The sequence below is a fragment of the Rhinichthys klamathensis genome, unplaced genomic scaffold, assembly GCF_029890125.1.
Source record: "Rhinichthys klamathensis goyatoka isolate OS25496 unplaced genomic scaffold, OSU_Roscu_1.1 h1tg000058l_1, whole genome shotgun sequence".
Taxonomy (NCBI): Eukaryota; Metazoa; Chordata; class Actinopteri; order Cypriniformes; family Leuciscidae; genus Rhinichthys; species Rhinichthys klamathensis.
In genome coordinates this window covers 584200-599408 of record NW_026606603.1, presented here as the reverse complement: position 1 = coordinate 599408, position 15209 = coordinate 584200, and the positions used below count along the sequence as shown (strand labels likewise).

At 36.8% G+C, this 15209-nt stretch overlaps 1 protein-coding gene and 1 long non-coding RNA gene across 2 annotated transcripts in view; one reads left to right on the top strand and one right to left on the bottom strand.

Annotated features, from left to right (window-relative positions):
- Positions 1 to 15209, bottom strand: part of LOC130083762 (intelectin-like) — a 247556-nt gene that overhangs the window by 211452 nt on the left and 20895 nt on the right. The window lies entirely within an intron of this gene.
- LOC130083767 (uncharacterized) lies at positions 8872 to 10407 on the top strand. Its single transcript, XR_008806866.1, has 3 exons — positions 8872 to 8929; positions 9987 to 10157; positions 10241 to 10407. It is a non-coding gene; the product is annotated as an uncharacterized LOC130083767 (long non-coding RNA).

The window sequence follows — 15209 nt, the reverse complement described above, 5'->3', positions numbered from 1 at the left end:
AGTAAATACATTAAAATCTAAAACAAAACATCTGTTGATACACAGACATATGAGAGCGAGAGCCATTTATACATTTCGATCAAACATCATGTCAAGCATTTTGTCTGTTCTTTGTCCAAGTCCATGTTGTTCTTGTAGTCTCCACTTGCAGTCCTGCATGAGGATCCAGTTGCTCAGAGAAAGCAGTAGGAATGTATTCCCACTGAGCACAGGAGAAAATAATCGTTGCTCAAGTCAGCAGGAGCCATTTCAATATAATTTATGATTGGGTGCTGTACCATATTTGGGTGTATCTGCACTTAAGACCAACACTGGGAAGTTTAATGTTTATAAAAGGTTTATTTTTTATATTTTTTAAAAAGGCTTGGTCAAAGCGTCAGTGCAGGAGTTCTTAGGATCCACTGAATCCCCTTTGTGTGTTTCTTGTGTTGAAGCCAAGATAAAGGAGACAAAAACTGAAAAAAGTTATATTATATACAGTAGTATATAATACAATGTTGGTATGACTCCCCATTTAATTTTAGCCTTGTATCCATTTTAATTGCTTGCCTTTATTTAGCAGTTTTGTATCTCACTTATGAACTTGCCTTTAACGTCAATTCAAAAATCAGCTAAGCTGAAACATATAACGTTAAAGGTAATCAACAGAAATCACAATGCCTGCCTAAACGCCAACCATACGGGTTAGCTTAGGCTACTAGTTTGTAGCATATGCTCTTCCTACAAGAAGGAATTGTATTCTTTATTGCAGTTATTTATAAGAAATACAAAGGATTTCATATCACAAGCCTCAATGTTATATTTAACCCATTTTAGAAGCCTCTTCTCTATTTACATAACGAATGATAAAACTGCCATAAATAAAACGGGTTTAACCATTAATAGGCTGTTCGTGGTTTGTTACGTGTTATAGCTACTTAATCCAATAACACATCTAAAGCGAAAATCTATTATCTGACAGCATCACCAAAATCTACTAGTTTAGAGGGCAATAATCAACTAAAGCATGCTTTAATACACAAGTAAATTCGATTCAGATGTACTGTTAATATAATAACGTGTTCTTAAACGTCTATCTTACCTTTTAAAAGTGGTTTAAAAGCATGGGCGGCGTTCCCTAAAAGCATCGTAAAGTCTATTTGATCGTAGAATAATCGCCACTAATGGTCTCTACGGTTAACTTAACTCTCTCGATGCTTTTGGGAAACGCAGCCCTTTTCTATGGCAACTGTAAATAATTCGAAACAGCGAAATAGTTTCCGGGAAAGTGGTAGAAATTAGGCCGATCGCTCCGGCTGGTAAACATCTTCGTACTATCATTGTTTGTTCTGAGGTGATGCATCATGTCACACATATATATGTGTGTGTGATCGGAGGCTCCACCTTCTCTGATGTGGAAATTTCCTCTGGTTCATTTTTCTGTTCAGTGTGGAGTAGTGAAGGGAGAAACTAAGCTTCGAATCAATTGAACCAATTGCTTCGCAAAATGTTTTGATTCAATTTCACCACACGCTGGTGACCCCTGCTGATCAGAAGAGTGTAATGCAACAAACAGTCAGGCCAAACATGCATAAAAACACCTTTTATAAACATAGCAAATGTTTTATTGAAAGTAAAATCGATCACATGCAAGTAACTAATGATCTACTAATATGGAATATTAAGTGTCTATATAATATGTGTTCTGGTTTGATTAACAGGGTCGGGAACAGACACAATCGCACATGTCTTACTACTCCCACAAAGTTTTAAAGTGAAGTTAAAGGGATACTCCACTTTTTTTTTGGAAATAGGCTAATTTTACAACTCCCCAGAGTTAAACTGTTGAGTTTTACCGTTTTTGAATCCATTCAGCCGATCTCCGGTTCTGGCGGTACCACTTTTAGCATAGCTTAGCATACATCATTGGAGTGGACAAGACCATTAGCATTTAAAAAAAAAAAAAAAATGACCAGAGTTTCGATATTTTTCCTATTTAAAACTTGACTCTTCTGTAGTTACATCGTGCACTAAGACCGACGGAAAATGTAAAGTTGCGATTTTCTAGGCTGATATGGCTAGGAACTATACTTCCTGCGTAATAATCAAGAAACTTCACTGCCGTACCATGAGAGCAGCAGGCGTAATGATATGACGCAGCGCCTGAAAATAGGCTACCTTCCGTCAACACAACGGAACTATTTTCAGGCGCTGCTTCATATCAAAGCCCGTCTACGGAAAGCCTGGCCACTCCCTATTAAAGGATAATTCTGGTATTTAACACTTTGAGTCTATTTTCTAGTTTGTTGTAGATGAACTAGAGTGGTGGACTTAGAAATTTTGACGATGGGTCCTGTCTCGACTTTTTTAATATTTTAGAATCGCCTCTGAGCGCTTCAGAGTGGATGTCTATGGGCATACTCAAACATGTCCTTAAAACAACCCTTAACGTTCGTTTTCAAATTTGTGCAACTCACCGAGTGGTTAGTGGTGTTCGTTGATGTTCCAAAACAAGTAGCGTAGCGAAATACAGTTTCTGTCGTGTTTTATTTGCCATTTTTTAAAATCGCATTGATGTCTGCTGGAGGACTCAGTGCTCGTTGATATTACTGCGCTACCGGAAACGGAAAGGGGTTTGTTTACATTTGGTTGTAGTCTTTTCGCTCGGTTCTCCGTCTCTCAGAAGGCTAGCGTGAGCTGAGCAACTGCGGCAAAGTGGCGCCATCAAGTGGCGGGGGTGTGCTAACGCTTCAGACTCAAATATCGAGCGGAAGTTTATACGCGGTTGTGAGGTATCTGAAAAAATAGTTCCAATATAGCAAATAACACGAATTGAAAGCATACATTGCGCCGATATATTTGTTTTTAATCATCAACGAACACCACTAACCACTCGGTGAGTTGCACAGTTTTGAAAACGAACGTTAAGGGTTGTTTTAAGGACATGTTTGAGCATGCCCATAGACAGCCACTCTGAAGCGCTCAGAGGCGATTCTAAAATATTAAAAAAGTCGAGATAGGACCCATCGTCAAAATTTCTAAGTCCACCACTCTAGTTCATCCAAAACAAACTAAAACATAGACTCAAAGTGTTAAATACCGGAATTATCCTTTAAGTCCTATTGTACCGACTTTTTGGTTGTAGTTCCACCAGAGTTCCACTGGGGGCAATAGTCCGAGTGCAAAATGAATGGGAGTCTATGGGGCTAAACGGCTAAATTGGTCTTTTTCACCCGATTGTCATTGATAAATTTTAGATTTGAATGTAGGTTTTGCAAGTCCAACATGGGTTATAAGCCGAAAGTTGAATGAACGAGTACTTATGTCCTTTCGATTTCTTACAGGTTGAGTTGTTGTTGCCCATAACACGCTAGCATTCTGCTAATGGACGCTGATTGGTCAGTGAAGGACTGATTACGACCAGAGATACCGCTTGATGGCATCGTGGCATCCGAAGCGGGACCACACATGTATTTACCTGTGTCAGTTGTGTAGTAGATGCCTCGAGAGAAAAGAAAGTGCAGAACGCAAAAGCATAGACATAATAAATACATAGACGCCCTATTGGCCGCTTTGGGACGTTGCTGCGATAGTTTTCTTATTGTGGAAAAAGCATTTTCTGTGATTGACCCGATTTTAGCAATAACAAAGATAACTGATGGATCCTTTATCTATGGTAATACGATATGGTACAACTACAGTGCAGTGCAAATAGTAAATATAAGATAAAGTTAGAAGTAATAGTAAATAGTTTAGTCAATAAAATAAACAAACAAACAGCACAGCAAATAAAATAGTAATGAAAAGGCTATATACAATATAGGCTATATAAAATAAAATGACACAACCCTGTCTATTTTTCAGTTTTATTGATCAGTAAGAGACATTATAACAGTATAAGTCAAGTCAAGTCAAGTCACATTTATTTATATAGCGCTTTTCACAATACAGATTGCATCAAAGCAGCTTCACAGTGATAACATGAAAGTAGTACAACACAGTTCAATAATATTGTTGAATATTAAATATCCCCAACTAAGCAAGCCAAAAGCAAGGCGACAGTGGCAAGGAACCAAAACTCCATCAGATTGGATGGAGAAAAAAACCTTGGGAGAACCCAGGCTAGTCAGGGGCCAGTTCTCCTCTGGCTAACAATCATAGGGTTTTAAAGAAGCTTTACAGTAAGTCCATATCAGAGAGTACCTGGAAAAAATACATTTAGTTAATCATGTAATATTTAGGGGATAACATATCGCCGGCGTTGAGTCGTCTCTTCGCAGGCGTTGAGTCGTCTCTTCACAGGCGTTGGTCTTCTCATCACAGGCGTTGAGGCATCCGAAATCCCCGTGAGAGGCAGGATACCAAACTGGAGCCTACGAACGCCATTTTTCTCGGGACAAGCGTCCCGAGATAACAGCAGAAAGGCAGATGGGAAATAATTAGCATAGCTGATGTTCATAATGATTTCCATTACACGGGAGTAGGTGTTAGAAAACCATAATCTCACAACTCTCCGTAACCCAAACTCTCCGCAACCATACGGACCGACCCGTTTGTCTATAAGGCTGTCGAGCCCCACTGGTGCGTTAAGCAGTTTCAGTGGCAAACGGTTCCGTATGGCATAGCAGAGGACTAAAAGGTAAGCATTATGTGAATGCTTGACTAAAGAGACACGTCTTTAGTCTAGTTTTAAACTGTGTCAGCGAGTCAGAGCATCGGACCGTATCGGGAAGGCTATTCCAGAGTTTTGGAGCTAAATGCGAGAATGCCCTCCCTCCTTTCGTGGACTTCGATATCCTAGGAATGACCAGAAGCCTTGAATTTAGTGATCTTAGAGAACGCGGTGGATTGTAGGGCGAAAGAAGGTCCGTTAAGTACATAGGAGCTAAACCATTAAGGGCTTTATAGGTCAGTAGTAGTACTTTGTAATTGATACGGAACTTAATAGGTAACCAGTGCAGAGATGATAAAATCGGTGTTATATGATCATATTTTCTTGATCTAGTAAGAACTCTAGCGGCTGCATTTTGCACTAACTGTAGCTTGTTTATTGAGGATGCAGGACAACCAGCTAATAAAGCATTACAGTAATCTAGTCTCGAGGTCATGAATGCATGAACTAACTTTTCTGCATCAGAAACAGATAGCATATTACGTAATTTAGCAATGTTTCTAAGGTGGAAAAAGGCTGTTCTTGTAACAGATGAAATATGATTTTCGAAAGACAAGTTGCGGTCTAGTATAACACCCAGGTCTTTTACTGTAGTGGAAAAAGTAACAGGGCATCCTTCTATATTAAAGTCGTATTGTAAGAGGTTTTGTGTGTAGTTTTTTGGACCAATAAGTAATACCTCCGTTTTATCTGAATTTAATAGCAGGAAATTACGCGTCATCCAGCATTTTATATCTTTGAGACATTCTGTCAATTTAGATGAGGTAATGTTTTCATCTGGTCGTGATGAAATATATAATTGAGTGTCGTCAGCATAACAGTGGAAATAATTCCATGTTTTCTTATAATATTACCAAGTGGCAGCATATATATTGAGAATAGCAGAGGGCCTAGCACCGATCCTTGCGGTACTCCATAGTCTACTGACGTTAACTTTGATTTTCCCCCGTGTAAAGAGACAAAATGATAACGGTCAGATAAGTACGATCTAAACCAGCTTAATGCCTGTCCCTGAACACCAGTGTAGTTTTGTAGTCGATCCAAGAGTATTTTATGATCTATAGTGTCGAACGCGGCGCTAAGATCAAGTAGGACTAGTATTGAGATACAGCCTTGGTCAGAAGCTAAGAGTAGATCATTTGTAATTTTAACTAGCGCAGTTTCTGTACTATGATGCGGTCTGAATCCTGACTGGAATTTTTCATAGATATCATTTTCTTGCAAAAAAGAGCACAGTTGAGCGGATACAACTTTTTCTAGTATTTTGGACATAAATGGAAGATTTGAAATGGGTCTGTAATTTGCTAGGTTATTTGGATCTAGTTGCGGTTTCTTAATGAGAGGTTTTATTACTGCCAACTTGAATATTCTTGGAACATGACCTAAGAATAAAGACGAGTTAATAATATTAAGAAGAGTATAAGTAGCCTAAAAGGTATAAGAAGAGTTATACAAGACAATAAATAAAGTAAACGATTCAGACACAGCAGGATACAACGTTAAAATAGCCACAATATAAAGTTATGAAACTTCACTTTGCCGTCAGCCAAAACGATTTGCCAGGGAACAAGATTCATGAGACCAAAGATCGCCCGTTAGATATACACAAGACGAATTATATGTCATGTTTGACCACAAACGTCAGAAGCACCGAGTAAAGGCTGTTCCAGGCGGGGTGCAGAGCGCTTAGACCCCGGTAAAGGCTTGGATATCACAACTCCGAAAACGTCAGATCAAATTTTTAAATAAGCGCTATCTTTATAAATAAACCACAGATTTGAGCTTTCAACAACTACATTGTCGACTGAAAAACTATTAAATATACATTTCGTGACACAATAACAGTAGTATTTTTAAATTTCGCGGCTTCTCTCGTCTGTCTATGCGCGAAAGCACCAGTGACTGAAGGATTGCCGTAAAGCGGGTTTCTGGTCGTACGATGTGTATGACGTCATTGACATTTTAAAAGACTTTTTAAAGCAAATAAGTGACTCTAAAAAATCTAACACCCAGCAATGTGTAATTTCTTTGCATCTTCTTTCGAATACAACATTCGAATTACTAGACAAAAAATTATATCCTGAGAAAATTGGATTTTTAGGGGTATTGCTCCATAGACCTCCATTCATTCTGCACTCCGCCTGTGAGCGCCCTCATATGGACCCAGAGTGGAACTGCAACAGTTCAGAACCCGGAAGTTTAATGTGAGTGGGAGTTCTCCCCATAGACATAATAAAAAGAGTGTTATGTATATATTATGTCTATGGTTCTCCCCATATTAGACTTTCTCTGATAAGACCATAGTTCGCTTTGAGAAACGCACCTGATTGGTGCACTTTTGAGTGGCTCACTGTTCACAATAAACCCATAGCCTACCGGTACAGATATGGATTTATGGCGAAATAAGAACGATTATATTCTCTTTTACTGAACTGATAATGAGGAATTAATTTGACACTATGATACTATACTTAATTCTGTAATGTAAGAACGTATTTACAATTCGGAAGAAGTGTCAATTGAGACTTGAATACTCAGCGAATAGAGCTAAGACTAAATTGCTGATCAGTTTATTTAGTTATTTTAAGGTTATTCTTGGCAGATTAAGGCCTGGGAAACTCATGGAAATTAATACAAACTTAAAAAGTCATAATTTCTAGAGAAAACGCAGTTTTATAGTTCTAAAATATTATCTTCAAAATATTAGTTCTAAACAAAAACCAAGAGTGATTTATTTTTTATTTTTATTTTTTATGTAAAGGAACATTTGTATCATGAATTCTTAATAAAAGATACAGATTGTAGGCTACCTACTGAATGTCAGTTTGCTAATTTGGCTCAAGGTAAGGATTTATTGAGTCCACATGTCATGAAAAGAAACTGCTTCTAACCACAGGTGAGATCTGTTTAGGTAAACGATGGTTTCGGGAAACACACTCTTTGAATGCTGATAACGACGGAACTTGCGACCATAGTTGACTATGGATGCTTGTGGGAAACCCAACCCTGATCCGCACTTCTCTCGCCAGATTGAAGCCACTTTTCACCATTGCCATTTCCTCATCCAACATTCATAATGATACTATGCATTCACAATATACATGAATTCATAGCATGTGCCATATCTACCGTTAGAGGGAGCCTGTATACCAGTTATAAGGTAAAAAGCCTACGTGAGTAGCCTAGTTCATCGAAACAGTCACACAAATTACAGATTCCACCAAACAATAGCAAATCTCCTATCACTCAGCTCTGATTATTTATTATAAACACGTGCCAGTAATAACACTTTATGGGTTTCAACTTTCTTGCTGCTGTTTTTTAAACGCAGGCTTTACGATTAATAGCCTAATGGTGGGCCTATATGTAAATTATAATAATAAAAAAACAATAGGGTTGTTTAACAGTTTACGTTTTAAAATTTTATTTGTAGGTAAAAAAATATATATATTTGTGTTTTGCACAAAAACATTAAATTCGCTCTATATTTATGTTTTAAAAAAAAATATTTTTTACAATAGTGTAATGAATGTTTTAATAAATACATTATACAAAAAATGTGATTACTTACTTGTATTGGAGTTCGACATGCTTGAAAATGGTCTCTGTCTCTGAAAACGTCTGAGACTGAATAGTAAGAAAGTGCAGAATGGTAGGCCTACTAGAAAGGGGGAGTGTGATGTTCACAACGACGAGGAGCCAGCACGTAAACGTCACTTCCTTATTTCGACAGCAAGTGACACTGACACTGACATTAACGTTAATGCAGAATAGACATTCTCTGGTTAATGCCACTAGCGTCTATGGCCACTATAGGCTCTTCGTCAGATCGACATTTTAATTGAATCCCTTCAGACCTGAATGTTTCCAGTTTCTGAAAAATATAAAAGTACATTTTTCCAGCTCATGAGGCTTATAAATGAGACCAAATACAAATATTTCAAATTTCAGCACTGTTTAAATTTTTTTTTTTTGTCCATTTCAATGGACGTCAGGTCAGCTCTCACGCATTGGCCGTGAGACACCCGCATTTGATTGGTCTCACACGCCACACCCCCTCTCACGCTTTCTCACGCGTGAAGGAGGTCTCTGCAGAGCAACAAGGGGCGTGCCTCAATTTGGGGGCGTTTTACAACCGGGTAGGCGTTTTACAATCTCTCTGCCTGGTTTGCTAAAACTTGAGTGGGCGATACTTATTTGCATCAGATATTCAGATATTAGTGATAAAGCGAGAAAGCGGTGAAATGAGGAGAGAGGTCACCTGTCCTGCATATGGATGTAAGTGGATTTGTGTAAATTCTCATTTTACGTCAGTTAACGTTAATTAGTTTGTGTAAACTTGCTTGCAACACGATTAAGAAAAGCTCCAAGAGGTCTGCCACTTACAATCTATCACTATTAGCAAACATTCGCTAACTTTTTGGTGTATGTGTTTGTTACTTTAGTGTTGATAGTGGTAGTTTGCTTACTGTCGGCGTATTGTAATATAAAAAAATAGTTAACGTTAGCTTGTCAGACTAGAAAACAATAGTTGTAAACAAATATTTGTGGGCTATTCCACCGAATTATGGCCCGGTTTCACAGACAAGGACAGGGTTTAGCCTGATTAGTCCATAGTTCAATTAGGACATTTAAATAATTTTCATAAACATGCTTAGAAAAAAAAACATTACTGGTGTTCATCTTGAGACAAAACAAAGGCACTGATATATTTTAAGATCAGTCAGTGCAAGTTTATTTCAGTTGGAACAGCTCAGACTTACTTGGTCTAGGACTAGGCTTTAAAATTGTTTGTGAAACCAGGGGATATAGGTAGCCTACTAATATGTACTATAAATACAATAATAAAAAAATAAATAATAAATACATTTTAAGGAAAGTGTTGTGCACATTAATCTAACTGCAAATTCTGTCTAATTAAAAATGATTAAAAACTATAATTTTTGGATAATTTACGTTTTCATTCAGTCCAGAGCCCACTCCCTTCATATATGAAATGGTGTGAGGTGTGCTGTAAGAAAACAAGAAAAGCTGAAAAAGCATTGCTTGTTGAGTTTATTATTTTTAATATCAATTTTAATGTAATATTTATAATTGTTCTGTTATTTATATCTCATAACCCTAACAAAAACCTCTGCAGACAACTAGATTGAAATAGAAAGATTTGACCTTTTTTAGCTGTGAGATCAGCTCACTTGTCAATGTTCAACACTCTTCATTATATCAGTGCTGGCATTAATACCTCACATGTGTAGTCAAACCTATAGACTAACATAATTATGTACAGTGGAGGAAACCTTTTAAATTAAAATGGATGAATTTGTTGTCTATTCAGCACATCACAATTCAGCGGAGAGGACAAGAGCCTCAACCACAGCGCTATACCTTGCAGATACTAATTTATTCACATGCCCCTTCTGCACATCTCAAATATGTAAACCCAGACAGTATCATCAAATAGTGGCCCATATAGCTGGGCATAAAATAAGAGCAACTGAATATGGAGGTGAGTGTATATGCATATCTTTTAAATGTGTATTAAACATTTTTTTACGTCTACTAACATGGCTATTTTCAATTTTGCTTTAGATTGTGTTATATACAGCTGTGACCTTGGCTGTGGCCAAAAGGCCAAGCATTTTCACTGCTGTCATTGTCCACAGACCTACATAAATAAAGTTGCTATAAAAAGGCATCTTTGCAGTTTCCACCCGCTGGCCCCAGCAGCACCTGATCCACCTCGACAAACTCCTTCGCTGGCCGGGGTTCTATGGCTCTGATGACTCCCCAGGATACTGCGGAGACTGTTTCTATGTGGCTGTGGAGGAAGCATCTAATGTTTCATGCAATGTGTTCCTCATGTTTGAACTTGCTGCCTACATTTATTGCTTATTTTATTTGATTGGATTGGATGCTCTCTTTTTTACTATTACATTAAATAGAGAATGCTGCATTTATCAATACAGTTTTTCATCATATTGGTTACAAGTATCTATAAGGTCAATAAAGTGATGCGAATGTTTAAAGTTTTCAGAGTCATTATTCTAAGTAAACACATTTTACCTTAATTTAAAGGTCAATACGTTTTACTTTATATATCATTTAATGTAAGCTACAAATATCACTTAAATATCAGTCATTCCATATAAATATATTTTGAAAAATACAGGTGAGAAAGACCAATACAATAATTTTCACCATTGCTTTACAGTAGGATTTGGTAACTTTATTGGAAAATGCTATTCATTTTCCTTGTTAATCACCGTTACAACTTGATTTATGTTGTGTTGTTCACACACACACAAAACGAAAATAAAACTAATGTAATTATAAATAGTTGAGTAATAAAGTAATTTTGAATACTTTTACCTTTTAAGGTTTAAATTTAGAGAAAAATTGCATGTAGGTAGGAGAGAATATTATAAAATATAATACACACTCACAGGCTATAACAACATTTACATATACATCGCGACAACATTTATGTCAAAATAAAATCCAGCTACCTATTTTCTTTAAAAAGGAATTATTTCATAAACCAAATTCCCCGTTATGTTATAAGATACAGATCTTGTATAACAGATCTTATGAAAGAATTCCTTTTTAAAGAAAATAGGTAGTTGTAGCCTGTCTTTTATTTTGACATAAATCGAATGTTGTCGCGATATAGACATAATAGTAAAAATCAAGAAAAACACACGAGAAATAATAATAACGCATTTCCGCTTCTGGAAGTGCTATATAATAACATTTCCGCTTCTGAAAGGTCTTCCGAATCCGTACGGTTATGATTGGATGGTTGGAAAATGCCTAGACCAGTTTGAAAACGCCCAATAATTGGGAAACACCTTCTTGTTGTTCCGCAGAGACCTCTATTTGGTGAAGTCAACCCGGTCGGTCAAATGCCTGAAAGATGAGTTGTTTATCTATAGATCTACCTGTTGAGCCACTCGTGATCGACTAGTTATACCACAAATTAGTTAAAAATCTCCCGTAATCTAGAGCGAGCGTGCATGCGAGACAGAGATTGTGCTCCAAACCGCGTAGAGCGAGCGACGGAGCGAGAGACCTTGCGTGAGCAGAGCATCCTGTCCCCTCCCCCACCCCCCACACACAACCACACACACCACACCCCACCCCACACACACCACACACACCACACCCCACCCCACACACACCACACACACCACACCCCACCCCCCACACACAACCACACCCCACCCCACACACACCACACACAGGGGTAGCCTACTTGTGTGTGTGAAGGTTTTGTTCTGTCCAACAGTAACTAACAGATTGTAAAGCACTATTAGTTGATCAGTCAAATAACATTTTACTACTCAGCTGAAATAGGTTGCACACTTGCCCTGGTCTAAAGAGCACTTCTATAGTTTTACTTGTTTATGAATTTAACAATAATTGAATCTAAATTACATAAAATAAAATACTATATAATTTGCCAATTTGTGGATGGTCTAATTAATACAATAGGATAAGAGAGAGAAGGGGATAAGAGCAATACACAAGAATACCTAGGGAATATTAATCATTTGTTGAGCAATATTGGAAAAGGCCAGTGATTAAAGTAAATAATATTTTACACATTTGGAAGCCCATTTTCCACATATTTTAAACATAGGGCCTACATTATTTCTGCATCTATGCTACATTTTCTGCTAAAATATGACAATTAATAGAACATAAATAGGCCTATAAATAGTTAATTTGTATTATTTATTTAATACATGAAGTATCCTTCAAAGGGTAAACAAAAGGGTTCATAACTTTCAAACATGATCTCTCTCTCTCTCACACACACACACGTTAAATAAACTGAAGTTTTTCAGGTACAATAGCATAGGTTTATTTAACATATAGTAAGAAATATGCCCCATTTATCGAAAGTGAATAAAATGTAAAAAAAACAACAAAAAAAAACACTATAGTCTTTACTGTGTGCATTAAATATAAATGGATTTAAATAAAAAAATGATTTTCAAAAGCAGTTTTTTTTTTATATTAACCTTAATTAAATGTATGGCAACAGTTTATGAGGCTGCTGTCCCTTTAAAGATAAATCCACAGTTAGTTACACATCCGATTTTCTCCCATTTGTCTTTCGCTTGTGTAGGACACACATTGTTTACATTTAATTCCACAGTCCACACAATGTGCATTTTGAAATAATTGTGTGTGTAGCTGTGAAAGAGAACTGAATTTGCGATCACACACATGTGAGAGAGACATCAGTGAGCATACTTCATCTGTGCGCATACTTCATGTAATTCCCTCGAAGCACTGGCTGACACAAGTTGTTTTCTTGCTACAGGTTTATTTGAAGCTTATTCTCCAAGTCCACCGTGAAAACTAAACATACAGTATAACGAGAAAATAAAAACCACATTAGCTTAATATGAACATACAATGACATGCGCAGCATGTAAAATAACGTTCACCAAAGTAAAATACAGACACAAAACAGCGTACCTCGTTGGCTGCATGCTGTACACAAGGGAATAAAGGTTTCCTTAGATAGCTGACATCCACTGTAACAACCTTAACACTTTAATCAGAGCATTAAATTGTCCGTACTTCACTTGGTGTTAGCTTGCCGACTCTCTCACTCACGAGCGTCCCAAAAGGCCTTGGGCGGAGACTTCAAAATAAAAGCACTTTACTCTTGCCAAATAAAATCACTAAATAAAACTAAATGCAATTTATAATTCTAATTATAAATTATAAGTATACTTTGAAAACAAAGTATACATTATTATAATGTTGCGACAATTACACTTCATCTGTGTGCTTTTAACACGAGCACCACATTGAAATAATAACTGCATCTGACAGTTTGGCACTTTATTGGCATCTAAAACTACATTCACACTCAATCCAAATCAGATTATCTGTGATTAGAATCTGATCTTAATGATTGTCTTTTTTATTTTCTGGAAAACCTGCATTACTGTCTAATAAAACAACACCAGCACCATTGAGGGGTTTTAAACACAGATGTTGTCTTACCATTGTGCTGGACAAAGACGTTTGGGCCCGGTTTCACAGACAGGGTTTAGATTAAGCCAGGATTAGCCCTTAGTTCAATAAGAACTGATTTAAGTAGCTTTTATAAACGCACCTTAAAAAAACATTACTGGTGTGCATCCTGAGACAAAACAATGACACTGACATGTTTTTAGGAATGTCAGTGTGAGTTGCTTTCAGGTAAAAGCTCAAACATGTATTTTACTCTGGGACTATCTTAAGCCTGGTCTGTGAAACCAGGGATTTGTTTAAAGGTGCAGTGGGTAAAAAAAAAAAAATGTAGTTCACATTTACCAAATATGATCAGAGATGCACAAAATCTGATTTAGACTGACAATTTGAACAAGGCTAAAGTGATTGTGATGTTATTTCATGTTTTAAGACACTCAGGTAACCGTGAGAAGAGCTTCAGCAGTTTCTCCACCGCCGTTCATGGCGACGGATGTACAATCACTGGAACTGGATCCCAAGTCTTTCTCTCTTTTAAAACACGGGATCTGTAAAGAAAACAACAGAAAACTGAGCTTAGTGAAAAACACAATTACAAGACGACATGTAAACCAAACATCAAATAAAATTTTGTCAAAGTCAAAGCTTAATTTATACAATTAAACCACAATATTTGACATTATTTGAAACATTCAAAAACAAGCAAATTATTTACAAAATTAACATTCACTTATTTATAATTATGTAAACGGGTTTATAAATCATTCTTGCTGATCCACTGGCTTTACACATATGAATATACTTAATTTGCAATTAAGGATTAACATTTCACTCACGCTAAATACGTCAACAAACAGTAAATTAATAGTGACCAGTATAAGCCTGTTTTTGGTGACAACAGCAACGTTTACAGGAACACATTTTGTTTCAATAAGAATTAATTTATTCCAATAGTTTAATCCAAACGTAGCGTTTACATGAATGCTTAATAAAGTGATTAGAACTGATTTTTTGACATGCACACACTGCACGAATATAGTTCCCCGCTGTTGGCACATGTTTTAACCATTTTCCTAATATTGGCCTCTTTTCCTTGTTTTAAAGAGCACACTTGATCTGTCTTTATTTCATGTGTTGTGTTCATCACAGTAAGAGTGCCTATTCTCGTTCCTAAAGCATCTGTAGGGGATTTCCCACAGGAAACTGGTGGATTATATTAGTGACCGCTGCAGAACTCTAGTCTAGGGAGTCGGAGTCATCAGAGAGAGTTTAGCCGTTTATTGCACAAGAGTGACCACATAATAGTGTACTTGAGGTAGTTTCTGAAATAGACAGTGAGTATTTATTTCTGTTATATTATTTAAGCATATTCAACAATTTAAGAGATTGCCAACCTGAATATAAACATGATCTCTGTAAAGTGCACTGATACATTAAATATAAATCGAGAAATATATCAGTATGAGTCTGCAATAACAAACTTCACAGTGCAATGAAATTGACAAAAACACCAAAATAAGGATTATAGAAATTGGACTGTCTCATTAATAGGCAGTAATAATTAACA